This window comes from Trachypithecus francoisi, unplaced genomic scaffold (assembly GCF_009764315.1).
Source record: "Trachypithecus francoisi isolate TF-2019V2 unplaced genomic scaffold, Tfra_2.0 Contig01440, whole genome shotgun sequence".
Taxonomy (NCBI): Eukaryota; Metazoa; Chordata; class Mammalia; order Primates; family Cercopithecidae; genus Trachypithecus; species Trachypithecus francoisi.
The window spans coordinates 6,534,551-6,562,395 of record NW_022681431.1 but is presented as its reverse complement, the minus strand read 5'-3'; the positions used below and the strand labels follow the sequence as shown (position 1 = coordinate 6,562,395).

The window sequence follows — 27,845 nt, the reverse complement described above, 5'->3', positions numbered from 1 at the left end:
AGCAGCTAGGCAGTTCCTGCAGAGAGACTCAAATGGAAGCTGCCACTAACACTTCTGGCAGCTGGGACCATGGGTACCTTGGTCCCCACAGGGACACATGGACCGCACACCACTCTCCGCCACACACTGCGTCTGCCTCATGTGGTAGGCTGCCATGCTGTTGATGATGTGCAGGATTCCCACTGCAGCATGTCTATTTCCCAAGCCTCTTCATTCTCTCCTCTGTCATCTGCCATGTTTTTTTTTTTTTTTCCTTTTTTTTAGTTGTTCATAGCAAGGTAAGAATATTCCCTAAACAAAAGCACTGGATTTTGACCTGTTATATTTAAGCCATGCGTGGTGGTCTACACCTGTATCCCCAGCTACTCGGGAGGCTGCGATGGGAGGATCACTTGAGCTCAGGAGGTGAAGGCTGCAGTGAGCTATGATAGCATTGCTGCCCTCCAGTTTGAGCAAAAGAGAAAGACCCTGTCTCCAAAAAAATTTTGTTTGATTTAAAGATAAATTAATTTTAGCCTAAAGCTGCCTCCTTATATATTTTAAGTTCAGGCTAAAAGTTTTTCCACGTGTAGTACATGGTGTGCTGTAGCCTAATTGAATGTTTGAACAGCCTGTAACCTACTCTTGTGCCAATCACAGAGTTTCAGCCAATCACAGGTGGCTAACTGTTCAAATCGTGTTCAAATAAGGCAAACACCAAGTTGTAACCAATCCAGCTATTTCTGTACCTCACTTCTGTTTTCTGTACCTTACTTTCCTCTTTTTTGCCCATAAATCCTCTCCAATCCCGTGGCAGCACTGCAGTGGCTCTGAGCCTATTCTGCTTTGGAGGACTGCTCAATTCATAAATCATTCTTCGCTCATTTGCACTCTGTTCAGTTTAGTTAGTCTAAAGTTCTTCTTTCAACGGCCCAGAGGAAAGGGCCAATGGCAGCTGGTGAAAGAGATGGTTCTCAAAACCACATTAATAACTTGTAAATGCAAGCATCTATTGTTTTTGTTTTAGGGTCCAACATTTATTCTCAGAAGTTCTCTTTCATGATGATTGACATTCATTCAACAAACCCACATCGCACACAGGCATCTACTGTGGGTAACCGTGTAGTTCAATTTGCTCTTTAATGTTTTGTTGTGCCTCATTTCCTCCCCATTGCTGCACACGAACCTTGTCTGTGACAGCCCCCACTACCTCAGCCTTGGCCCACAGATGACGCCATCGTTGAACTTCATAGAGAACCTGGTACACTTCCGTCAGCACACTCCTGATGACCTTGGTAAGGTTGCAGCTGGGTCTCCTGCAGAAACTGATCACCTGTAGGTCTTCTGGTGTTATAGTATATGCAATCCAGTGTTTCTGCTTCCCTAAGTCTCTCCATCTCTTTCTCCACCATCTGCCCTGGCGGTTCTTGCATGTCAGCCTCATTAGCCCGGGCCATCACCTCTTCTGTGCTTCTAGAAGCTATTTTAGCAGCCAGCTCACACCATCTCTAGGAGACCTTTCCAAGATGCTCAATTCTCAGTCTCGAGAGAGCACTCTCAAACTTACAACCTTTGCTTCATCCAGTCTTGTGTTCTGGCCCCTTGATCATCACTTTCAGCATTGAGTCTCTTGCTTGGTCCTCAGGCTGTGGCTGGTACATGGGCCAGGAAGTCCTGACTGTCCGCTGGTGTATAATCCCTTTCTCTCTTTATCAGGCCCAGCATATCCTCGACTAGGGGCTAGGTTAGGCAGCAACGTAACTGTATTTATAGGCCTAAGGGCCAAGAGAGGAGGTAGGGTACACATTTTGTCTTATGGGTAGAGGCTCCCCGCACTGTCTTCCAGCAATGGGGATGAAGTATTCTTGCCTTCTTTCTAGGGAGGAGTGGCCCACCTCTGCAGGCCCAGAGGATTCAGAGAGTTAGGAGTTCCCAGATTGAGGGAATGAAGGTGCTGAAATCAACCTGGATGTCCCCATCCTAGTATCAGGGTACTGTTCTTTCACACCAGGGTTCTGACCTTGCCATAGCAGATCTATCTTGGCTGGGAGTTTAGCTTTCCTTGGAGCCCTGCTGTTCTAACAATTAGGTCCTAAGGCTAGTGGTCAGTTTTCTCTGCCTTCACCTAGGAGAGGAGAGCCTCTTTCTATGCTGCAAGAAGGCCCACTGGCTTCTCCACATTTGATTCCCCATGGCCTGTAAATTGCTGTTGGGTTTTCATTGTATTTTCTAAAGTGTCAGACTACGGTAAGGCAGTAGGATTGGATTCCATTGTCATTATGGGCACTGATTCTTCCAAAGTTTTCAAATATCTAATACTTTATACCCGCTACTGCATTTCCTTCTGGTACTATGCTATCTCCGTTTGCCACTGGTGAAAGCTTTAAGAACTAGGTTGTATATTAATTTCCTTGCACAGTCTGTTCATAAGAAATTACCACAAATTTAAGTGGATTAAACAATAGACATTTAATCTCTCATAGTTCTGGAGGCTATAAATCTCAAATCAAGATATTGGCCGGGCCATGGTCCCTCTAAACGTGTGAGGGGAGAATCCTTCCTTACTCCTTCCTGACTCTGGTCGCTCGTAGCATTCCGTGGATTGTGGTTGTATCACTCAAATCCCTGTCTGTGTCTTCATAGAGCCTTCCCCATGTCTCTCTGTCTGTACGTCTTCCCCTCGTCTTATAAGGATACCAGTCACTGGATTTAAAGCCCACTCTAAATCCAGGATGATTTTATCTCAACAACCTTAACTAATGACATCTACAAAGACACTATTTCCAAACAAGTTATATTCTGAGTTTCCAGGTGGACGTGAATTTTGGAGGGATACTATTCAACCCGATATAGATGGTCACTTTATGTCAGGAGCTATTTGAGCTCAACTTACCACCAGTGATGAGACCCTTATTGCCAGCGAGGTGGTAAGTGACCCAGTTCCCAAGCCTCACGTTACCTTTTCAACTCCCCAGATGTATCAGTTGGTCTCTCCAGGAAGGAGACCCTGAGACTGTTGAGCCTGCAGATGGTTTATTAGGAAATGCTTCCTGCATCAATACCTGTGGAAGGCCAGGGGGAGATGCTAAATTGGGCAGTGGGAGAAGAGAAGCTGCAGCCACCTCAGGCAACCCCAGAGGGAGCTTTGGAGCTAAAATCGCTGGTTAGAACTGACCTGTGTTGGACCAAAATGGTTGGATGTTTATTCACTCATATCTATCAGTCACCAGATATGGGATGCCCTGGGAAGGGCTTGACCTTGTACCAGGTGGCTCTTTGCAGATGGGGTAATCCCTGAAGGCACTGACAGAGGAAGGTTGTCTGCTAATAGTCCTTCCAGAAATAGGCAAGAAGTCCTTCCTTGATGGGGATCTGGGTGGCATGTCACCATGTCCAACACGAGGACTTAAAACACAGAGATGAGGCCAATGGGGTGAAGGTGAGATTATTTTTCGGTGAGCACTGTAGACATTCCACATTCTAAATCTCATGACACAGGACCCATTTGGGGCTCCACTAGCCAATAATTAAGCCCACAAACGTCAGTCAGGAGTCGTTCAGTAACAACAATGTGGAATATATAGCAGAGAAGCCTTTGTAGAGTTAGAAAACAAAACAGCTATCTCCCTCTGAATTTGAAATTAATGATGTTATTTTAGAAAAAAAATTAACTAATATTCTGGAAAAGTTAACTGGCTTGCCCAAAGTTACCAGCTATGGACATGAATATCTGTTTCGTTAACGGTTTTTATTTTTCTCATTTTTAAAACTTACAACATTTTTAAATTTTTGTTTTGTTTATTTTTGTTTTAAAAATAGAGATGAGATCTTGCTATGTTGCCCAAGCTGGTCTCAAACTCTTGACCTTAAGGAGTCCTCCTGCCTCGGCCTTCCAAAGTGCTGAGATTACAGGTGTGAGCCACTATGCCCAACAAAAAATTATGAAAATCTTAAACATACATAAAACTTTGGAGAATAATTTAAGTAATACCCAAGTGCTCACCACCCGACTCTAACAAGTCTTGGTATTTTGTTGAATTTGCTTCAGATACTTTCATTAAAAAGGAAAAAAAAAAACTTAATAAATAGACCTCTTTTTACATTGTTCTGAACCTTGCTTCCTCCCTTTCTTACAGAAAGAAGTAGTACCATAAATTTGTTGTTTATCATTCCCATGACTTGTTTTTTCTTTTTTTTTTTTCTTTTTTTTTTTGTTTTGAGATGGAGTCTGGCTCTGTCGCCCAGGCTGGAGTGCAGTGGCCGGATCTCAGCTCACTGCAAGCTCTGCCTCCCGGGTTTACGCCATTCTCCTGCCTCAGCCTCCCGAGTAGCTGGGACTACAGGCGCCCGCCACCTCGCCCGGCTAGTTTTCTGTATTTTTTAGTAGAGACGGGGTTTCACTGTGTTAGCCAGGTCTCTATCTCCTGACTTCGTGATCCGCCCGTCTCAGCCTCCCAAAGTGCTGGGATTACAGGCTTGAGCCACCGCGCCCGGCCGAGTTGTTTTTTCATACTGTGTATGAAAGTAATATAAACAGTAGATAATATTACTTTGCATGTTTTTAGGCTTATGTAAATGAATCATGCCAAATGTATCATTCTATAACTTGCTTTGCTCATGCAACTTTGTATTTTGAGATGTAACCATGTCAATACATGTAATTCTAGTTTACTCATTTAATTATTGTACAGCATTATCCCATGAATATGCCATATTTATATATGTGCATTCTATTGAAGACATTTGGAAAATTGGGAAATGTTTGCCATTTTCACTTTTATGAACAATGCTACAATGAAACTTTTGCCTCCCGGGTTCAAGGGATTCTTCTGCCTCAGCCTCCTGAGTAGCTGGGATTACAGGCACGCACCACCGCGCCTGGCTATCTTTGTATTTTAGTAGAGATGGGGTTTCACCATGTTGGTCAGGCTGGTCCCAAACTCCTGACCTAGATGATCCACTCGCCTCAGCCTCTCAAAGTGCTGGAATTACGGGTGTGAGCCACCATGCCCGGCTGGACATTTCTGGTTATACTCAATAACCACAAATAATAAATGTTAATAATTTAGCAGTTTTGCATGATTTTTTTTGCAAAACAAATAAAACAGTAATAATACTGAAGTACTCTGTTTCTCTCCACAGATTCATTTCCTCACCTTCCTTCCCCAGCAACAACCATTATTAAGAATCCGGTATGTATTCGTTTAGACCATGTTTTTGCACTTTTCCTACATGTATATGTATGCAAAAGAGTACATAGTTGTGCTTTACATATTTTAAATTTTTATCTAATGCTTTCATGTTGTACATGTTCTTCAACTTCCTGTCCCCTTCAATATCATGTTTTAAAAATCTGTTCATGTTAATACATACAGATGCAGTTCATCTATTTCAACTGTTGACTGTACTCTATTGTATGAAAATATGACAAAGTATTCATCCATCCTCTTACAATGAACATTCATATAGTTTCTAATTTCTTGCTAATACAAATGGTGTTGTAATGACCTTCAAGGTATGTCTGAGTATGTAAAGTTACTAGACCTAGGATTGAAATGAATAGGTTGCAGGGAATACTTATTTTCTACTTTAGTAACACTGACAAATTATTCTCCAAGTAGTTGTTCCAATTTACACTCCTTCCAGAAATACATGAGAGCTTCTCATGTCCTGTATCCTTGTCAATTCTCAATATCACCAGGCTTTTAAAGTGTGGCCACACTTCGGGTATGAAATGATGTTTTGTTTTAACTTTCATTTCCCAGACTACTAGTTAGATTGGCCATTGTATTCATTAATGTAAAAGCTAAGCAGCTGTAACAAAGAGACCTCCAGACTTAGTAATGTAGGTAAGAATTTCAATAAAAAAGATGTTTTTCTTACTTAATCTTATGTTGGCCAGTCCAGGCTGGTAAGAGGACTCGACTCTACACAGTCACTCGGGGATCCTTCCATTTGCTACCATGATATCCCTTAGGTCATCAACCTTGTCTTCGTAGTTAAAGTCAGGTTGTTGCCACATACCCGCTTTCGGAAAAAAAGACAAGCTCAGGGAAAGCAATTTCCTTGCAGACAAGTAAGGCAGAAGTGCACACATTTCTTCCACTCACATTTCATTGGCAATAATTTAGTCTCATGAATAGGAAATATATGTGTCTGGCTGGGCAGCCATGTCCAAGAAGAAGGAAGGAATGGAGAAAGTGCTAGCATTCCTTCCCAAGCAGATGTTTGTTGACTTTTTGGATTTCTTCTTCCATGACTCAGCTGCTAATACATTGTGCCCATTTTAATTTTGCTTTTTTCCTTATTGTTTCATAGGAAGCCTTCATATGCTCTAGATTTGATCATTTATTTATACAATAATTTTGATTGTTTAAATATACCAGTATATATACCTCAGTAAAGCTATTTTAAAATATTCTCATTTGTGATTTAAATAAGCCATATCATATTCTTTAGATAAATTAATATTTCTTTTGTAAAGTGAACAAAATTACCCCCATCCCAATTTTCTCTTTTCTGGAAATATAATTTTACCTACCAACTTAATCAAAATTATAGTTTTATGAAAATTTCTTTAGGCTAACGTAAGCTGTTCAAAGTTAAAACAGAAAAAAAAAAAATGTGGTTTCCTCGATACTATTGAACCCTCCAAGAATATCTGACAATCTGTATGACACTGGTAATTTTTTTGACCACTCTGAATTTCAATTTGCTCAACTGTAAGTATGCTATTATTTGCTCTGCCTGCTACATGATATTGTTATAAGGATCAAGCAAGATAATGCAGATAAAATGCTCTGTGGAATGCAAAATTTTTAAGTGTTACGAATTAGAATTACAAATAGTATTTCAATAGCATGCAGAAGATTTCATTTGAAATGTCCTAAGTCTTGTTTCCAGTTTTACTGTTACATTCTATATACCATTTACACAGATATTCCATACTCTGTATCAGGGGGTGATCTTTGGCAGTCACTACCATCTCTGGGTGTGTGCGTGTATGTGTGTGTGTGTGTGTGTGGTTGGAATAACAGCCATGTGGCCATCCACATCTGTGTGAGTCAAAACTCTCCTGAGAGCTGCCTTTATTTTGAGCAGCTCTGTTCCTAATGGCAACCTGGGAGGCTGGCTTTCCAGCCTATTTTCAAGCAGTGCTCAGCTAAGCCACATCACTGCAAGGTATGCCTCAGAATTTCTATTGCTGGCTGGGCACGGTGGCTCACGCCTGTAATCCCAGCACTTTGGGAGGCCGAGGCGGGCGGATCACGAGGTCAGGAGATTGAGACCATCCTTGCTAACACGGTGAAACCTCGTCTCTACTAAAAATGCAAAATATTAGCTGGGTGTGGCAGCGGACGCCTGTAGTCCCAGCTACTCGGGAGGCTGAGGCAGGAGAATGGCGGCAACCCAGGAGGCAGAGCTTGCAGTGAGCCGAGATCACGCCACTGCACTCCAGCCTGGACGACGGAGCGAGACTCTGTCTCAAAAAAAAAAAAAAAAAAAAAATTTCTATTGCTGTTTCAGGCCACCCCAGCTTGACATGCATCTCTGCCTTCCCCCGGCAGTTCTCAGTTTCCTGCAATGTCTTATCCTGCCTGTCACACCCAGTGACAGCCTGTCGAGTGGGCAGTACTAAGTGGCTGCTCCCTGGCTCAGCCCTATTCGTCAGTGCCTTTCCCCAGCATCTCTGCACCAACACCGCCCTTCATGGGGAGCCTCAGGCTTGGCAGAGGAAAAAGAGGGCTGATAGAGACAGAGAAAGAGAAAAACAGGAATGCCCTGGGGTGTCATTTTTACTTTATTGATAATAAACCAACTGTAAAAAGTTAGAAAGGAGAATTTTAGCAACATGTTGAAGAAGGGAATTATTTAAAGGGAATATAGGAAAAGCTTCATAATTTTACTGACATACTTGAATTTAATTTTAAAAATAAGGACAGTCGTGCTCTTGCATCAAAATGCAGGAGAATTATTTTGTGCTGTGTAGCCCAACCCTGGAGGTGTTAGGAATACCCCCGTGAGGAAGAGGAAGTGAACTGAGGCGACTATGTGGTGGTCAAGGTCGGGAAATTAGCAGAGGTAGGGTCTGTGTCCTCCCTCCTACCCAGGAAGGGATTAGCAGTGACTCAGTTCATAAACATTTATTTAGCAACTTCTATATACCAAGAGTTATCCTCCATGCTGGGATGTAGCAGAGGCTGAAACAGATGAGGTTAAATCTTTTATGTCTGGGATTTTACTGCTTTCATAGAACTTAAATTGGGTTGGTAGGGCATGGAGGAGGTTAATGGCCAGAAACAGAAAGACACATGATAATTAAAATAAGTAAATAGTTACATGTCAGTTACTGGTAAATACTAAGTGTTATAGTCCACTTTGTGTTGCTATAACAGAAGACAATAGATGATAATTTATTTATAAAGTAAATTTATTCTTCACAGTTCTGAAGGTAGGGATATCTGGTGAGGGCCTTCCTGCTACATCATCTCATGGCAGAAGGTGAAAAGGTCAGAGAATATGAGAGTGCAAGTGAGTGAGAGGGATCCAAACTCGCTTTGATAACAAGCCCACTCTTGAGATAACTAACACACTCCTGTGATCATGACATTAATCCCTGAGGGCTCTCCCTTCATGACCTCATCATCTCTTGCTCAACCCCACTTCCCAACACTCTGGCACTGGGGATTAAGTTTACTACACATGAACTTTAGGGAATACCTTTAAACCATAGCACCGTGTAATGATTTTTAAAAAGTGATGTGAAAGCAACTGAGATCATTAAAGAATATCTTTCTGAAAAAAATAACATATAAGCTGCTATAGATCAAATGTTTATGATGTTTATGATCTATAGCACCCACCCCCCCCCCACACACAAATTCATATATTGAAATCCTAACCCCCAATGGGAGGATGTTAGGAGATGGAGCCTTTGGGAGGTAAATAGGTCATGAGGGTGGAGCCTTCATGAATGGGATTAATGTCCTTCTAGAAGAAACTCCGGAAAGCTCCCTTACTCCTTGCACCTTGTGAGGACTCAGCAAGAAGACAGCCATCTATGAACCAGGAAGAGGACCCTCACCAGACAGAAAATCTGCCGGCACCTTGATCTTGGACTTCCAGCCTCTAGAACTATGGGAAATAAATTTCTCTTGTTTATAATTCTCTATGGTCTTTTTGGTATAGCAGTGTGAACTAAGACATAAGTTGAGACCTGTATGATAAGAAGTAGCAAATCATGGTAGTTAGGAGGCCAGAGTGCATTGAGCAGAGGCCTCAACTAACATGCAGGACCAAAAGTAGGACCAAGTTTAAAAGGTCCCAGTGGAGCTAGGAAGAAGGCCAGTGGGCCTAGAGTGGGGCGGGTGAGGGCAAAAGGCAAGGAGGCATGTGTGGAGAAGTGGCTGACCCTGGATCACACAGCTCTGTCAGGTGGGGTTTGGATCAGGAATCACAAGTCCAAGGGTTTAGCCCAGACAGAGATCCCCTGCTTGGGGCATCTGGGGCACTGAGGAAGCTGTGACTTTCAGAATCAGGTGACTGTCAGATTCAGGGAGTTCATCTGGGTTGGCTCAAGGACCAGTGTTTGGTGGTGGAGGGCAGACATTGAGGAGGGAGGAGCCATTAAAAAAAAACAGGGTCCAGCCCTGGAAGAATAGCCTAGTGGGTATATGAGTTGGTGAAGGTCTCTGCTGAATGCAGTGAAATCCCCTAACAAGACAGAACAGAGAGGCATGCTTCTGGTGAAGGCTGAGTAGGGATACTGCAGGTCTTCACTCATGCAGGCATCTGGGACTCAGTTCAGCCCCTGGGATCCATACCATGGACTTGGGACCGCAAACATCTCCAGAGCCCACTTGCTCATAGAATGGGAGCTCCAATGTATTAAAAGATCAGACTTCTCTTGGCTTAAATACTCACCTGGGTGAGCGTAAAGATAGCAGGTCATTTTGCAAGCACTGAGAGAGACAACCAAATGTAAAGAATCTTGCTTTTGATGGTTTAGGATCAAATATGGAGCTCTGTGTCTTTGAGTTTGGGCACCCCTCAAGCCAAATCTTTAACATTTTTTTTTCTACATTGTAAAGCAACCAACTGATGAAGGAATGGAGGTGAAAGTTCACTGTGGATAAGACTTGATTTTGCATTCCAAAGACAGATATACCCTGGATTAGGTTAGGTACAAATTGAAGCTTTGTGTGACAAGTAACATCTCAGGATAGCAGAAAGTGTCCCTGTTTCTAAAGATGCACCGTGTCAAACCGTAGTCTCTCGTTTGTTGTGGCAAGGAAAAGCTTCACATGGCCCCAAAGTCCGTACTCTTATAATTAGACTATCCTGTCTCCTAGTAAGCATATTTTCTAAGTTTTTGTCTATTGTAGTCGAATTAGACCACAATTATGTGGAATTAAAATGAGGCATCATTCATGGAGATGTACTACATAATGTTAAATTCAAATGTAGGTGTGCCTGTTTGCTGAATTGAAGCCATATAGATAGATAATACACCTGACTAGATACAGCATATGGAGTGCTTTTTTCTTTCTTTCTTTCTTTTTAGACAGAGTCTCACTCTTACTGTCAGGCTGGAGTGCAGTGGCACAATCTCAGCTCACTGCAACCTCCGACTCCCTGGTTCAAGTAATTCTCCTGCCTCAGCCTCCAAGGTAGCTGGGACTACAGGCAAGTGCCACCATGCCCAGCTAATTTTTGTATTTTTGTAGAGACAGGGTTTCACCATGTTGGCCAGGATGGTCTCGATCTCCTGACCTTGTGATCTGCTCACCTCGGCCTTCCAAAGTGCTAGGATTGCAGGGGTGAGCCACCACGCTTGGCCATGGAGTGCTTTCTATAAAAAGATAACAATGAAGCCATCATTATTTTCCACTAGAGGCATTCATTTCTTCATGCCTTGTTGCAACGGTCCCCAACCTTTTTGGCACCAAAGATTGGTTTCATGGAAGAAAGATTTTCCATGGACTGGGGCGGGTTGGGAGGGGGTGGTTTCAGAATGATCAATTGCATTACATGTGTTGTGTACTTTATTTCCATTATTACATTGTAATACATAATGAAATCATTATACACCCACCATAGTGGAAAATCAGTGGGAGCCTTGAGTTTGTTTCCCTGCAACTAGGCAGTCCCATCTGGGGGTGATGGGAGACAGTGACAGATCATCAGGCATTAGAGTCTCATAAGGAGCATGCACCCTAGTTCCCTCGTGTGTGCAGTTCACAATGGAGTTTGTGCTCCTATGAGAATCGAATGCCGCTGCTGATCAGACAGGAGGCGGAGCTCGGGCTGTAATGTAAGCAATGGGGTGTGGCTGTAAATACAAGTGAAGCTTTACTCACTTCACCAACGCCACTTACCTCCTGCTGTGTGGTCCAATTCCTAACAGACTACAGAATAGTACTAGTCTGTGACGCAGGGGTTGGGGACCACAGTCTTACTGTGTCCTAGGCACTATGCTGAGCAAATTTTACATGATCTCATTTCCCTTCTATTACGCCATTGTTTCTAAGTAAGAGTAATGTACTCAACAAATCTCCGGGCTTGTGGGGGGGTCATCTGGTCTGACTTATATCATTTGACTTACAGCAAATTTTCCGTTAGTGTATCTTCTTCACTTCATAAGACTTGAGAAATCACTTATTTGAACTTCCTTTTTTTTTTTTTCCTTGCTACAATGAGGGCAGTAATACATTAACTAATTTAGGTTGTTAGCAAAAGAAACTGCGGTCTTTGCCATTAAAAGTAAATGGCAAAGACCACAGTTACTTTTGTTACCGACTTAATAATTACTTGGTTCATAAATATCGTAGTGAGTAAGGACCTTGAGAGGCGTGAACCAGGCTTCAGCCTTCAGACAACTGGGGCTGTCTGTTCACAAATAGAAAGATGTGACTGGTGAAGTCACTTGCTCAAGGACACACAGCTGGAGAAGGGCACAATGAAAACCAGCGTCCTGGTCTTCTGTCTCCTATTAAGATCTTTCCCTAAGCTGAGCTTCAGGTGAGAGCAAGAGTCAAGGTATGCTGGAATATAGCACATGTCTGCCATTGGTTCTCCCTGACCGGTTGTACCTTCAAGGCATAGAATGAAAGGGTGAGGGGGAATAAAACATGCTTCCTGTGAATGGCATATTGTGCTTCTAACTGGCCAATTTGTGAAGAATTTAGCTAAAACCAAAACCAAAAACCAAAAACCGAGGCTCAGAATAAATAAGCATCACTCCAAGGAAAAGGATCACAGCCTTATAACAACATTTTACCCAGATGATGAGATCCACATGCCTTCCTCCTGCCTCACATCTCCTGCTGGGAGCACGACTGCTCCATCCTTTCTACCTGCCAACATCCCAAACCTCAGCTTAGTTTAACTCCAGTGTGCAATACAGGATTTAAAAGAGGGAAGATGCTGAGGGGACTTTTTTCTTTTTAAACAGAGTCTTGCTCTGTTGCCCAGGCTGGAATGCAGTGGTGCAATCTCAGCTCACTGCAGCCTCTGCCTCTCGGGTTCAAGCAATTCTCCTGCCTCAGCCTCCCAAGTACCTGGGATTACAGGCATGCACCACCATGCCTGACTAATTTTTGCATTTTTAGTAGGGACAGGGTTTCACCATGTTGATCAGGCTGGTCTCGAACTCCTGATCTCAGGTGATCCACCCGCCTCAGACTCCCAAAGTTCTGGGATTACAGGCATGAGCCACCACTCCCAGCCCTGAGGGGACCTTTCTGCCAGGCTCCAGTCATTGTTAAAATGCAGAAGTGACAATTAGCACAGAGGCTTAGTTGTGTGTGTGTGTGCGTGCGTGCATGTGCGTGTTTGTGAATGCATACATGCGTGTATGTGTGTGTGTTCTGGTGTGTGCGCACATGTGTGCATGTTCGTGTGTGTGCATGTGTGTGCATGTGTTTGCTTGCATGTGTGCATGCGTGTGTGAATGTGTGTGCGTGTATGTGTGTGCGTGTGAGCATGTGTGTGCATGAGTGTGTGTGCGCGTGTGTGCGTGCATGTGTGCGTGTGTGTGCACGTGTGGGTGTGCGTGTGTGTGTGTGTGTTTGTTGTCAGGGAGCACTTTCTTCGTTATGACTGCACCTGAGAGCAGTAATTCCTGACCCACTAATGAGTTTCCTGAAGGGCAGAGAAATCACCCCTCCCACAATGAAAAGAGCCAATTGCAGAAAAATCTCTAGTAAGACAGGAAGATCTGAACAAACATACAATGGGCATTGATTTAATGCAGATGCTGGCACCACCCAGGAAACAAGGAATAAAAGGCAATGTTTGGGGAGAAATAGGAGCATCTCTTGAAAGGAAGGAGAAAGCAAAGAAATACATGAAAAGACCAAGAATTGGCAGCAAGGAATTTGTCTTATAACAGGCATAACCATGTCAACCTAAATATGTAAAGAAACGACTCTGTAAGCAAAGGCCAGGCACGGTGTTTCACACCTGTAATCCCAGCATTTTGGGAGGCTGAGGTGAGTGGATCATCTGAGGTCAGGAGTTCAAGACCAGCCTGGCCAACATGGTGAAACCCTGTCTCTACTAAAAATATAAAAACTAGCCGGGCGTGGAGGTGGGCACCTGTAATCCCAGCTACTTGGCTGAGGCAGGAGAATTGCTTGAACCCAGGAGACAGAGGTTGCAGTGAGCCAAAACAGTGCCACTGCACTCTAGCCTTGGTGATAGAGTGAGACTCCATCTCAAAAAACATGAAGCTTTAACAGATGATGAAGAACCCAACCAAAATCTGAAGACTGCTTCCCAAGTTGTAAAACTCTCATCTCCCTAGTGAGGAGGGATTAGAGCTTAAATTGTACCCACCCTGGCATAATTTATTTACAAATAAATTATACATCCATAATTAAGCACATCAATTTAACAGAAGTGTTTACTCACAAAACTGCCCCTACCATGCTTGATGATTTATTCTTACGTGGCCCATTTGCGTTTAAAGTATCATTAGGGAGCTGAATAACAAACATGGCTAAATTTTGATGGGATTGGAGGCTGGGGAAGAGAGGAGGAAAGGATAGGGGACCCCAAGAATTAGCTGGATTTTGCAGTGGGGCTCTCATAGCAAAAGACCATTGTAGATTAGGCGTCTCTGTACCTTTACCTACTTGCCAGGGAGGAGGGTGTGATGGAGCTAATGACCCAAATGAAAATCTCCAACAGCAGCTATAGGGTGTGCTAGGGAACTGAGTCAGTGTGTGAGTCAAATCCCACTCCACCCAGGAGCAAAATGACAATGGAGTCTTTCAGAGCATGGGTGTGAGTCATGCCAGAGCATCAAGCCATGCCATGCGACATCGTGACATCACTCCTACAGTCTCCTTCTGGGCCCACAGAGCGGCTGTGGAAGTGGTGATTGGATTTAAATCAAATTCAACTCTATTAAGTTAACCTTTGCAAACTCAACATCTGCTCCTTGCTTTTTGGCCAGGCAGCAATCTTGACAATGAGTGTGGATGGCTTCATTAATGAGGTTTGATAATAGAAATCTGGGTCCTGATTAGATTGTGTGCAGCGTATGTTTGTGGACTCCAGTGTATTTTACTGGGTTTCTCAGAGTTAGTTGTGTGTAGGGAATTATAATAGGAAATGTATTTTTAAAAAGTCTGAACTGGCTGAGCGTGGTGGCTCATGCTTATAATCCCAGCACTTTGAGAGACCGATGCAGGTGGATCACTTGAGGTCAGGAGTTTGAGACCAGCATGGTCAACATGGCGAAACCCTGTCTCTGCTAAAAGTACAAAATAAATAAATAAATAACTGAGTGTGGTGGCAGGTGCCTGTAGTCCCAGCTACTCGGGAGGCTGAGACAGGAGAATCGCTTGAATCCAGGAGGCAGAGGTTGCAGTGAGCCGAGATCACACCACTGTACCCAGCATGGGCAACAGAGCATGCAGAGCATGAGCCTGTCTAAGTCTAGCTATATTAGCATTAAGTACATACGTGTGTGTGTGTGTGTGTGTGATTACAAAGTGCTTAATGCACAAAATTGTTAAAACTGCATATATGCTTTTCTATTTTTTAGACAGAGTCTTGCTATGTCACCCAGGCTGGAGTACAGTGGCATGATCATAGCTCACTGAAGCCTCATCTTCTAGGGTCAAGGAGTCCTCCTACCTCAGCCTCTCAGGTAGCTGGGACTACAGGTATGCACCACTATGCCTGCTAATTTTTTTCATTTTTTTAAGAAATAGTGCCCAGACTTACCTGAACTGCTGGATTCAAGCAATCCTTTTGCCTTAGCCTCAAAAGTGCTGGGATTATAAGCATAAGCCACCATGCCTGGCCCATGGAAACATTTTCGTTGCAACAATAAATGTCCAATAATAAGTGCCTAACTGTAGGATATTGTTTAATTAGATTATGATATGCCTGTATGATGGGATATTATGAAGCTGTTGACAAGAAAAAGGTATATTGATATGTATATGAGCATGCATGCCATTATAAAATACTATTATTTTTAAACATCTTAAGATATTTTAAGTGAAAAAAATGTAGTAGAAAAATATGTAGTAGAATCCCATTTATGTAAAAATAAGACATAAATATAAGTCTATATTAAGGCCTAGTCTCTGGAAAATGGAGAAATAGCTATTAACTGTATTAGTCTCAGGAGAGGGACTGGTGGTCTGGTAGAAATAGAGTGGTAGAAGAAAGAATTCATTGGTTAAAATTAGTTTTCTTCTAAATGCATCTTTTAACATATGTCAGACATTAAAGACACAATAAGTGCATTCAATATTCAGAAACCCAACTATCATTACTAAGTCACTGGCTGCTAAAAATACACTTTTAAACTTGTTCCAAGTTTCCATAAATAAGGATTCAAGTGCCCCAAAGCAATTTCATCGTTAGTGTTTCTATACTTCCATATTTTCTCTTTAGCACAATTTCAAGGAATTTGGGGGCATTTTCTTCCTAGATATTTCCTTTCTCAGAAATTCAGACAATCATTGATCTAATAATAAAAAGGAAGCTATTAGAGACTCTGCGTGCCAGATATTACTCATGCTTGATAAATTGCATGCCCAAGGGAATACAAAAAAAGCACATCAACAAAAATAGAATTTAATTCTCATTGATAAAAACAATATGTGCCAAACAGTTCTTTTTATGGAAGAGGAGAAATAGCAATGTATGTCAAGAAATCTAACCACTGAATGAAGGAGATTATGGCCCCCATAGGTTTCAACTATTAGTGAGCTTTTCTTGATTATGTATTTGTATCAGGCATCTTGTTGAGAATTACTAGCAGGACAGTATGGTAACAGAAAACATAAGTGTAAATAACCATTACAGGCCGAGCATGGTGGCTCATGCCTGTAATCCCAACACTTTGGGAGGTCAAGGCAAGAGGATCACTTGAGGCCAGGAGTTCGAGACCAGCCTAGGCAACATAGTGAGACTTTTCACAAAAAATTGAAAAAGTTAGCAGGGCTTGGTGGCACGTGCTTGTAGCCTCAACTACTCAGGAGGCTAAGGCAGAAGGATTGCTTGAGCCTAGGAGTTTGAGTCTATAGGGAGCTATGGTTGTGTACTGCACTCCAGCCTGGGAGACAGAGTGAGACCCTGTCTCAAAATGCAAATGCACACACACACACACACACAATATCATTGCAATGCACTTCAGTAAGTGGTAGAGGCCAATAAGAAAACGCATTTCAGCACGTAAAGAAAAGGAAGCGGCTTAAAAGGACAGTGTATAAACTGGCATATAGACATGAAAGAATGAGATATTTAGTAAGAATGTTGCAAATCCTAGGTGTGGAGGATACATATCTCAAACTGCCTATTTAACATCTCTATGTGGATACCTAATACGTATCTCACACTCAGTGCATACCAAATTGAGCTTCTTATTCCTCCATGCCCCGCCCCTATTGGTGCCTCCCATGGCCTTCCTCATCTCTGTTCACGGCAAGTGCATCCTTCAGACCAAATGCTTAGGAGTTTCTATTGACTCCCGTCTATAGCGACAGCCAAGGTGTCAAGGTGTCAGTAAATCCTTTTGGTTCCACTGAATGGATCCAGAACCCAGCACATCTCACCAGCTCAGAAGCTTCCACTGTGGTCCAAGTCCCCCTCATCTCTTGTAGGGTTACCCCACTTCAATCTGTCCTTGATGTAGCAGACAGTGTGATCTGTTTGCATAGCGGATAGAGTGATCCATTTATACTGCAAGACAGATCATGCAATTCTGCAGCTCAAACCACCCCTCCAGCAGCCCTCATTCTACTCTGAGTAAAAACCAGTCCACACTATGGCCAGCAAGGTCTTGCCTGACCTAGCGCTCCCCTCCCTAATTCACCTTTCTCCCTCTACACCTCCCTTTTGCCTACCTCTGCATCCACAATGGCCTAGCTTTTCATCCAGCCTCCCCAACTCACTTTTTCTAGCCCCTACAGTCTCTAAGCAATGATCCTTCCTGGTACGTGTCCCTGACCCTCCTCCGTAAAATGGAAGTCTCCCCCTTACACCCTATCCTCTTCTCTATTATTTTTGTCATATCACATATTGCTATCATGTACATTCTATATTCTATGTGTGTATCTTATTATCTGCCACATATAACCCATCCCTGGAATATAAACTCCAGAAAGGTAGGGATTTGTGTCCGTTTCGTTCACTGCTGCATCAACAGAACCTAGAGTAGCACTCGGAATATTGTAGGTGTTCAAGAAGTATTTGTGAAATTCATGAATGAATGAGAGACGTCTGAATGGGATCTGAAATGACGGAAGTTGAGATTAAAGGGCTACACAAGGGCCCAGCTCCTGAAGTTGTCGTGGTAAGAACTTTGGACCTTATCAGACAATAGGAAACTGTGGGGAAAATATAGATATAATATACATACATACGTACAATATAAAAATATATACACATCATAAATACCGCATGGTGTGAGGAGAGGCAGAAAGATGCAAAGTTAAAAAATTATTTGCATTGATGTTTGACTGTGAGGATGGAGAAAATGATGCAAATTCTACAGACGTCATAGAGTAGAATTCATGAAACTTAGTAGCTAAATTAATGAGGAAGGTGAAGGAGAATAGCAACCCAAAGGTAACTGTCAGTTTGTAGCCTAGGTGTTTGGACACATATGGATGCCATTAAATGAAGTTAGAATGTTTTTGACCTCAGAGGAAGCTATAAAAGCCAACGGTGGTGTCTTCCAGGAGGAAATGCGAACAGACTGGCTTCCAGACATTATAATTGATCTTATGCTGTGCGTCTATTTTAAAATCTTGCACGAGTGGTGTCCCGCAGCAGATGGTGGACATACTAGCTGTGACCCAACATTCAGTTCCTTAAAGGCTCTGTCTGCATGATGCCAAGACATCTGGATGAAAATGAAGCACCCAACACGTCTTTCGTGTGTTTACGTGACACCATGCATCTTGAGAGCGACCATATCTTTTGGTTTCTGTCAGGGCGTTTGATGTTTGGGAAATGTTGCATTGGGCTCATTGATGAGGTTCCACTTATGAAATTTTAAAAACCACTACAAGTGTTAAGCATTTTAATATAGATTTAAATATAAGCCTGGAAATACGAGGATATAAAAATAAGCAATTCATACTTAGATTGGAGATACTTGGAACTTATTAGATAATACTGCAAAATTATAGGATAGAGTGCTCTAAGATCACAGAGAAATTTAATGAACATAAAAGCAATTCATACACTGCTAAACAGAAGAGAGGAAGAGAAATAAATAACAGCTAAGGAGATGCTGACATAATGCTTGCGAACGTTGTATAACATATTAGAGTAAGAATCACAATTATTCAGGCTGAATTTGTTCTATAAAAGCATCCTAGGACATATGCTTTGAACACAGATAGACTTTATTTGATTCCTAATGTAAGAATATTCTTAGCTTCTGTAAAGAAATACGCTTCCTCTTGTTTATTCTGAGTCATGTGATCCTCTCAGTATAGCTTTCGTTTTTTAACTTTTGATAGAATCCTGAACCCAAGAAATGTTTCACTCTTTTCTTGGTCCCATCACAAGAAAAATTCCAGCGTAATAAAATGGAGGAGCAGGTCCAATGATCAATGGCAGCTGTCTCCTGGTCTCCACCGCAGATCATAGGCCTGCTGGTTGTGCTTCCAGGAATGTCAGTACAGGCCTACCAAGAGAAGCTGGAAATCCAGGTTTTCCGACAAAATCTCGCTTTTGAAAAGGTTAACAGGCAAGTAAGAAGCTGGAAATCCAGGTTTTCCTACAAAATCTCTCTTTTGAAAAGGTTAACAAGCAAGTAAAACAGGTTAAAGCTCTGTGTGGGCTAAGAATAGACACAAAAACTAAACACATGTGTGGGCTTGAGTCTAAGTTGGAACCTGTTTTTGAGTTCGCAAAACTTGAGCCTCAAGTCCATTCTCTCGCTTGACTTCCTAACAACCCAGTGACATAGCCACTCTTACCATCTTCCCTTTCTAATATTGTAGGGATCTCAGAGAGAATGAAAGGCTTACCCGAATTTCATAAACCCAAGTCTTCTCCAATCTAAGTCTCCCAACTCAAATTTTGATCTAGAATTTGAATATAGATGCATCTGGTCACAGAGCCTATACACTACCTCAATTCTAGTGTCCACATTGGAAGCACTTTGCCATCAGGTAGTATTAGGAATCCAGTTACTGTGCAATGATTACATCCATACTCTAAAAATCATATTGAATGGGGAAGGATAAAAGGGAAAGGGAATATAGGCAATGTTGCCTAGGCTTTTCTGTAATTTAAATAAAAGAGAAACAGATTTCATTAAGTAAGATATAATAAGGAATCTCACTAGAACCTATTCTTCATTAGTACCTGTTACAGGTTGAATTGTGTCCCCTACAAAAGATGTTTTCAAGTCCTAGCCTCTGTTATGTGGCCTTATTGGAGATCGTGCAATTAGTTAAGATGAGGTCATACTGGATTATGGCAGGCCTTTCATCCAATATGTCTGCTGTGTGGTACACGAATTATCCCAATAATTGCATAAATGCCTTTAGTTAGGCATTGATTTCACCTTGAGATAGTGACCTCAGAGTGTGAGTGGTCAGCCTTGTTGATAACTGCTTACTGGAAGCTCACTCACCACTCCCAAGCTTACACTTGGTGCCTACCCAAGGATGTCCTGTTTGGTGTGTGGCAGTCACTTGAGTTCAGCTTATAGCCTTGTAATGACAGGAACCAGTGACCTCATGAACTAGCTTGTACTTCTATAGTAACCCTAATTATTAGGAAGTTATTTGATTGAGTAAGAATGTACCTCCTTATAACATCAACTTATTAGTCAGTATGATATCTTGCCCTCTGAAGCCACACAGGCTGAGTTCATTGTCTCTTACATATGACAACTCATATATTAGTTGAAAATAGTTATGCATTTTCATTCATTTTCTCTTCCCTGGAACAAACTCTTTCTGTATCTTTACTCATTTCTTGTGCATCATGGTTTCTGGTTTGCTACGACCCCTTTCAATGTATAGGATCTGGAACTCAATCCTGTTGCCAAATTTGATCAGTGACTCAGAATGGAAAATCAAATCTTTCTTGTTTTGAATACTGTGGGAGAGTTTAAACAGTGTGTTAAGCACTAGGCTAGAGTTTTTGGCCATGAAAAAAAGAATGTACAAAGCTCACTTCTTACTTCCAAAGTGTGATGGAGTTATCTAGAGCCTCTGAAGGAATTGAATGTGCATCAAAAGTCTATCAGTGTATAGACTTTCAGTTCAGTGGTTCTCAAAACACAGTTTATAGACTTCTCTGAAATCTCCAAGATCCTTTCAGAGGATCCTGTAAGATCAGAACTATTTTCATAATAATACTAAGACATTATTTGCCTTTTTTTGCTGTGTTGATCATGGCACTAATGGTGCAAAAGCAATAATGGTGTTAAACTACTGGCACATTGAACTAAGATATGGCACCAAACTGTATTAGTTGTTGTACTGTTCCTCACTACCATGCACTTTTAACAAAAGAAATGCTAATTTTACTTAAGAATGTACTTGGCCAGGCACGGTGGCTCATGCCTGTAATCCCAGCACTTTGGGAGGCCGAAGTGGGTGGATCATCTGAGGTCAAAAGTTCGAGACCAGCCTGGCCAACATGATGAAACTCTGTCTACTAAATGCAAAAAATAAATTAGCCAGGCATGGTGTCACATGCCTGTAATCCCAGCTACTTAGGAGGCTGAGCAGGAGAATCACTTGAACCCAGGAGGCAGAGATTGCACCATTGCACTCCAGCCTGGGCAACAAGGGTGAAACTCCATCTCAAAAAATAAAATTTACTTAATAAAGTAGTAAGAATTATTAATTTTATTAAATCAGCCCCTTGAGCACACATCTTTAACATGCTGTGGGACAAAGGGGAAAATACACATGAAGTTCTCCTGCCTACCAAAAATGTACTTGTTTGATTCTCAAGGAGAAGTACCTGTATGATTATTTAGGTTGCAAGGTAAACATGCCACTTCTGAAAATGGAGCACTATTTTTACTTGAAACCAATGACTCACTTACAAATTATGGTTATTTAGACTTGAATATTTCACAGATAGTTTCTCAAAAATGAGCAAAGTGAGTCAAGCAGATCACTTAGCGCCCACCAATGGACAATATTTGTTGCCAATAATAATATTTGAGGTTTCAAGTAAAAATTAACATGTTAGGAACTAGTATCTGCCGCTATGGGTTTGATAGTTTCCATACATGAAACTTTTCAGATGGGATCAGCAGTGATGTTGACTAATGAGATTTTTCAATGTTATGTAATGAAATGTGTCAACATTTAGAAATGTTTCTGTAATGTAGCAAACAAATATTTTCCAAATGGCAAATGATGAAACAAAATCATGAATGGATAAAAGAACTACTCAAGGTACAAGATGTACCGATGGGTTTCACTGTAAAGAGATTTAGAGGCAACCCGCTCAGATCCCCTTTCACGCTGTGGAAGCTTTGTTCTTTCGCTCTTCACAATAAATATTGCTGCTGCTCAAAAAAAAAAGAAAAAAGAGAAAGATTTAGAAAGTTTATTGATATGGTTTCAGATTTTGCAAGTTACTTTACAAAAGTACCACTTGTTCAGCTTTGGTATAAAATTAGAAAAGAATATTCCCAATTATCTGAAAAGGCTATTCATATGAGTGTGAGGCTCAATTTTTTAAAAACATACCTTAGCAAAAACAGTGTGTTGTACATAACAGAATGTGTGCAGAAGTTGATATCATAATTCAGCTATTCCTCTATTAAGCAAGACACTAAAGAAATTTGCTAATATGCAAAACAATGCCTATCTTCTCAGTACATTTTTTGTTTTGCAAAATACAGTTATTCTTTATGAAATACGTTGCCTGTGTTAACATGTAATAGGTTCAGTATTATAGCTTTTCAATAAACTAATATTGTAAAATTTTTTCAGTTTTAATTTCTTTTTTCTTTTCTTTTTTTCTTTTTTTCAGATGGAGTTTTGCTCTTGTCATCCGGGCTGGAGTGCAATGGCATGGTCTCAGCTCACTGCAACCACCACCCCCCGGGTTCAAACAATTCTTTTGCCTCAGCCTTCCGAGTAGCTGAGATTATAGGCACCCACCACCACGTCTGGCTAATTTTTATAATTTTAGTAGAGACGGGGTTTTACCATGTTGGCCAGGCTGGTCTCGAAATCTTGACCTCAGGTGATTCGCCTGTGCTGGAATTACAGGCATGAGCCACCACGCCTGGCCCAGTTTTAATTGCTAATACAGTAAATATTGGTAGTTATAATCTACATAAACAAGTTCTTTGGCACCCTCAATGATTTTTAAGAGCGTTAATGGGTCCCGAAACCAAAACATTTGAGAACTGCTCATTTTAGGTAACTGAGTTTGCAAGGAAACAGAGGATTTCAGGAATATCTGTAGTGTTTTGTCATTGGTAAGATTACATTTCTTTCTAATCAGTATGCACCTTTCAGTGAAATCAAATGAGTTTCTAATAAATGCTTGTTGTAACTATTGTAAAATAATCATAGCTGACACCTAGTAAATATTGACTCTGCATCAGTCTCTGTGCGTGACAGGGAGGATACAGCAGCATTCAGACACTGTCCCTGCTTGGTGGAGCTTAGAGTAATGGAAAAGACAGACAATGAGAATCTACTGGGTGGGAGTATGAGTCAGTACTGTCTTCAGGATGCTAGAAGATGTCGTAGTTCCTCCCTGATCCGAGGACTGACACTGGAAACCTGAGAAGTGGATGGGTTTAAGATATATTTGGTGGGATTTGGGGACAAGACTTGTGATTAATTAGACATAAACATTAAGGGCCGGGCGTGGTGACTCAAGCCTCTAATCCCAGCACTTCGGGAGGCCCAGGCGGGTGGATCACGAGGTCAGGAGATGGAGACCATCCTGCCTAACACGGTGAAACCCCGTCTCCACTAAAAATACAAAAAATTAGCCCGGCGTTGTGGCGGAGCCAAGATCGCCCCACTGCACTCCAGCCTGGGCGACAGAGCGAGACTCTGTCTCAAAAAAACAAACAAACAAAAAAAAATACGGAGAAGAGGAAGGGTTAAAGGATTACTAAGCCTCGTGGTTTAAGTTCATTCAATCATCAATTCAACAAGTGTTTGTTCAGTACCTACTATGTGCCAGGTGTTCTAAGTGTTGAGAGTGCCAAGCACGAAAATGCATGTTAGTGAGACGGACTGGGGAGAGGAGGGGGCAGATCATCAAACAATTGATCGATCAATCAGTCACTAAATTGTTAAGTGACGACTGTCGTTGCAAAGCATTAAAATAGGCAGATATAAGAAAGAAGGACTGGGAGGTCACTTTGGATTGGGTTAGGGAAGCTTGTCTGAGGAGATAACATTTAAATTTAATTTTGAACAACAAGAAGCAGCCAACCATGCAAAATAGGAAAAAGAATGTTCCAGGAAGAGGTACTAATTGATGAAACTATTTGAGGCAGAAATGAGCTTGGTGAGATGAGAAATAGAGTTGCCATATTAATGAGTAAAAATCAAGGGACCCAGTTAATTTTGAATTTCAAAGAAGCAACATTGTTTTAAAATATGAGTATGTATGATGCACTATTTGGTACATGCTATACTAAGAAAAGAAAACTTTGTTGCTTATCTGAAATACAAATTTAACTAAGAATATGCAGAAAATTCCAAAGAAAAAATAAAACCTCTTAGAACTAATAAGTAATTACATCAAGAGTACAAGATATAAGGCTAATATACAAAAATTAGTTGCCTTTCTATATACTAGCAATGAGCAATTGGAACTTGAAATTTAAAACACACCACCATTTACCTTAGCACCAAAAAAGGAAATACTTAGGCATATGTAAATCTAACAAAATATGTACAAGATCTATATGGGGAAGGCAACAAAATTCTGATTAAAGAAATAAAAAGTATCTAAATAAATAGAGAGATAGTCCATGTTCCTGGATAGTAAGACTCAACGTTGTTAAGATATAATTTATTTCCAATATGTTCTACAGATTCAATGCAATCTCAATCATAATCTCAGAAAGTTATTTTGAAGATATTGACAAACTAATTCTAAAGTTTATATGGAGGGGCAAAAGACCCAGAATAGCCAACTCGGTATTGAAGAAGAAAATCAAAGTTGGAGGACTGACACAGCCCAAATTGATTATAAAACTACATTAATCAAGACAATGTGGTGTTGGCAAATGAGTAGATGAACAGATCAATAGGACACAATGGAGAGCCCAGAAATAGACCCACATAAATATGTTTAACTGATCTTTGACAAAGGAGCAAAGGCAATTCAATGAAAAGAGTATAGTTTTTCAACAAATCTTGCTAAAATAATTGGACATTCACATGCACAAAGAAAAAACAAAAAGCAAATCTAGACAAAGACCTTACCCTCTTTATAAAAATTAACTCAAAATTGATCATAGGCCTAACTATGAAACCACAGAACCTAAACCATAAAATTATAAAACTTCTAGAAGATAACATACGAGAAAAACTAAGTAGCCTTGCATTGGTGATTAAAATTAAAACTTGTTTTCTGTGAAAGATACTGTTAAGGAAATGAAAAGACAAGCCACATACTGAAAGAAAGCATTTGTAAAACACATATCTAATAAAGAACTTGTATCCAAAATTTTAAAAAAGCCTTAAAACTTAACAATAAGAAACCAAACTATTTAATTAAAAATGAGTAAATGATCTAAACAGCCACTCATTAAGGAAGATTTACAGATAGCACATGGCATATGAAAAGATGCTCAATGTCATGTCATCAGGGAATTGCAAATTAAAACAAACTATATGCCTATTAGAATGGTTAAAATCCAAAATACTGACAACACCAAATGCTGGTGAGGATGTGTAGCAATAGGAACTCTCATTCATTGCTGGTGGGAATACAAAATGGTATAGCCACTTTGCAAGATATTTTGACAGTTTTTTACAAAGCTAAACATAGTCTTACCATATGATCTGGCAATCACACTCTTTGCTATTTATCCAAATGAGCTGAAAACTTATGTCCATACAAAAACCTGCTGCTATGGTTTGAATGTTTGTTCCTTCCCAAACTCATGTTGAAATGTAATTGCCATTGTAACAGTATTAACAGGTGGGACCTGTAAGAGGTCATTAGGCCATGAGGGCCTCATGAATGGATTAATGTGGTTATGTTTGGAATGGGTTTGTTCTTACAGAAGTGGGTTCTTTATAGAAGGATGAGTTCACCCCCCTTTGTCTCTCTCTCTCTTGCCCTCTCTTTGCCCTTCCACCATCTGATGTCTTCCACCATATAATGATGCAGCAAGAAGGTCCTTGCAAGATACTGTCACCTTGATATTGGACTTTCCAGCCTCCAGAGCTGTGAGCCAATACACTTGTTTGTTATAAATTACACAGTCTCAGGTATTCTGTTACAGCAGCAAAAGCAGACTAAGACGCCTGCTCATGAATGTTTATAGCAGCTTTATTCATAATTGCCAAAACGTGGAAGCAGAAAGATGTCTTTCGATAGGTGAATGGATAAACAAACTGTGGTTTGTTCATACAATGGAATATTATTCAACAAGAAATGAGCTGTCAAGCAAGTCACAAAAAGACATAGAGAAACCTTCAAAGCATATTGTTAAGCAAAATAAGCCAGTTTGGAAAGGCTACATACTGTATGATTCCAACTACAAGATATTCTGGAAAAGGCAAAACTATAGAGACAGTAAAATGATCAGTGGTTGCCAGAGATTGATGGAGTGTGGGAAGGGAGTTGAATGAGTGGGGAATTTTTAGGGCAGTGAAACTAGGCTGCATAATACTATAATCTCCAAAGAAGATAAACAAACTGCTGATAAGCAAATGTCATTACACATTTGCCAAAGCTCTTAGAATTGTACAACATAAAGAGTGAATCCTGATGTAAATTATGGACTTGAGTTAATAATATCATGTCAGTATTGGTTCATTGGTTGTAACAAATGTACCACACTAATACCAAATGCTAACAGTAAGAGAAGCTGTATATGGATTGGGGAGGGTAAATAGGAACTGTCTGTACTTTCTGCTCAGTTTTTCTGTAAACCAAAGACTGCTGTAAAAATAAAAATCAATTAACTGAAAAAAAATTTAACGGGAATCCTTTTCTGGCAACCCCAGGAACAGAGAGGCCACTGTGGCTGTATTTAGTGGGTGAATGGAAAGTGGAATGAGTTTAAAGAAGTCGGGACAGGGCACATTATAGGAACGTTGAAAGCCAGAGGAAGGTTTTTATTTCCTTCTATGTGTAATGAAATGCCTCTGAAAAGGTCAGTATTTTAAAAATTCTTTCTAGCTGCTGTAGGGAGAATAGATGGTCCTAAAGTGGAAGTCCAGAGACATTTACAAGGTGATTGGTTCAGCCCAAGCAAAAGCTAATGTGAGCTAGTTGGTGGCAGAGGAAGTAGAAAGCAGTGGTCAGATCTCCAAAGTGAAGACAAAAGCTACAGTTTTATGTTGGAACTGGGCATGAAGAGTGAATAAAAGAGAAGAATCCAGCCAGGTGCGGTGGCTCAGGCCTGTAATCCCAGCACTTTGGGAGGCCTAGGCAAATGGATCACCTGAGGTCAGGAGTTCGAGACCAGCCTGGCCAACATGATGAAACTCTGTCTTCACTAAAAATACAAAACTGAGCTGGACATGGTGGCAGGCGCCTGTAATCCCAGCTGCTCGGGAGGCTGAGGCAGGAGAATCACTTCAACCTGGGAGGCGGAAGTTGCAGTGAGCTAAGATTGTGCCATTCCACTCCAGCCTGGGCAACAAGAGCGAAACTCTGTCTCAAAAAGAAAGAAAAGAAAAGGAAGGGAAGGGAAGGGAAGGGAAGGGAAGAGAAGGGAAGGGAAGGGAAGGGGGAAGGAAAGGAGAGGAGAGGAGAGGAGAGGAGGGGAGAGGAGAGGAAAGGTCCAATACAGCAATGAAAGTTTTGCCTAAGCAATTGGGTGTCTTGTAGTACTATTAACAGATATAATAAACAATAAGTACTAAAAGTAAAGAGTTATTTTTGTCCTTGTTAAGTTTGAGATGCCTATTAAACATCTAGGTGGAGAGGTCAATTTTACTGAGCTAGGAAATGATATTACTAACTTATATAGCAAACAGTAACAAGGGAGCTATTTGCATGGGGAAAATTATAAATTGGGTTTTCAACATGTTGAAATTGAGATGCTTGTGAAAGACCTGAATGGACATGTTGAGTGGGCAGTTGGATATCTTAGTCTAAAACTGTGAAGGGAAGTCTGGCCTGCAGCAAGATAGCATTTGGTAGTTGCTGGTATATCAGACACAGTTTGGAGCTATGGGGCTGAA

The 27,845-nt window shown here is 41.1% G+C and overlaps 1 long non-coding RNA gene across 1 annotated transcript in view; it reads left to right on the top strand.

Annotated features, from left to right (window-relative positions):
- LOC117092779 overlaps window positions 1–5,197 on the top strand; it is an 87,586-nt gene extending 82,389 nt beyond the window's left edge. The window contains exon 3 of the long non-coding RNA XR_004440915.1: window positions 5,122–5,197. This is a non-coding gene — a long non-coding RNA (uncharacterized LOC117092779). The remainder of the gene's footprint in view (window positions 1–5,121) is intronic.
- Window positions 5,198–27,845: the final 22,648 nt, after the last annotated feature.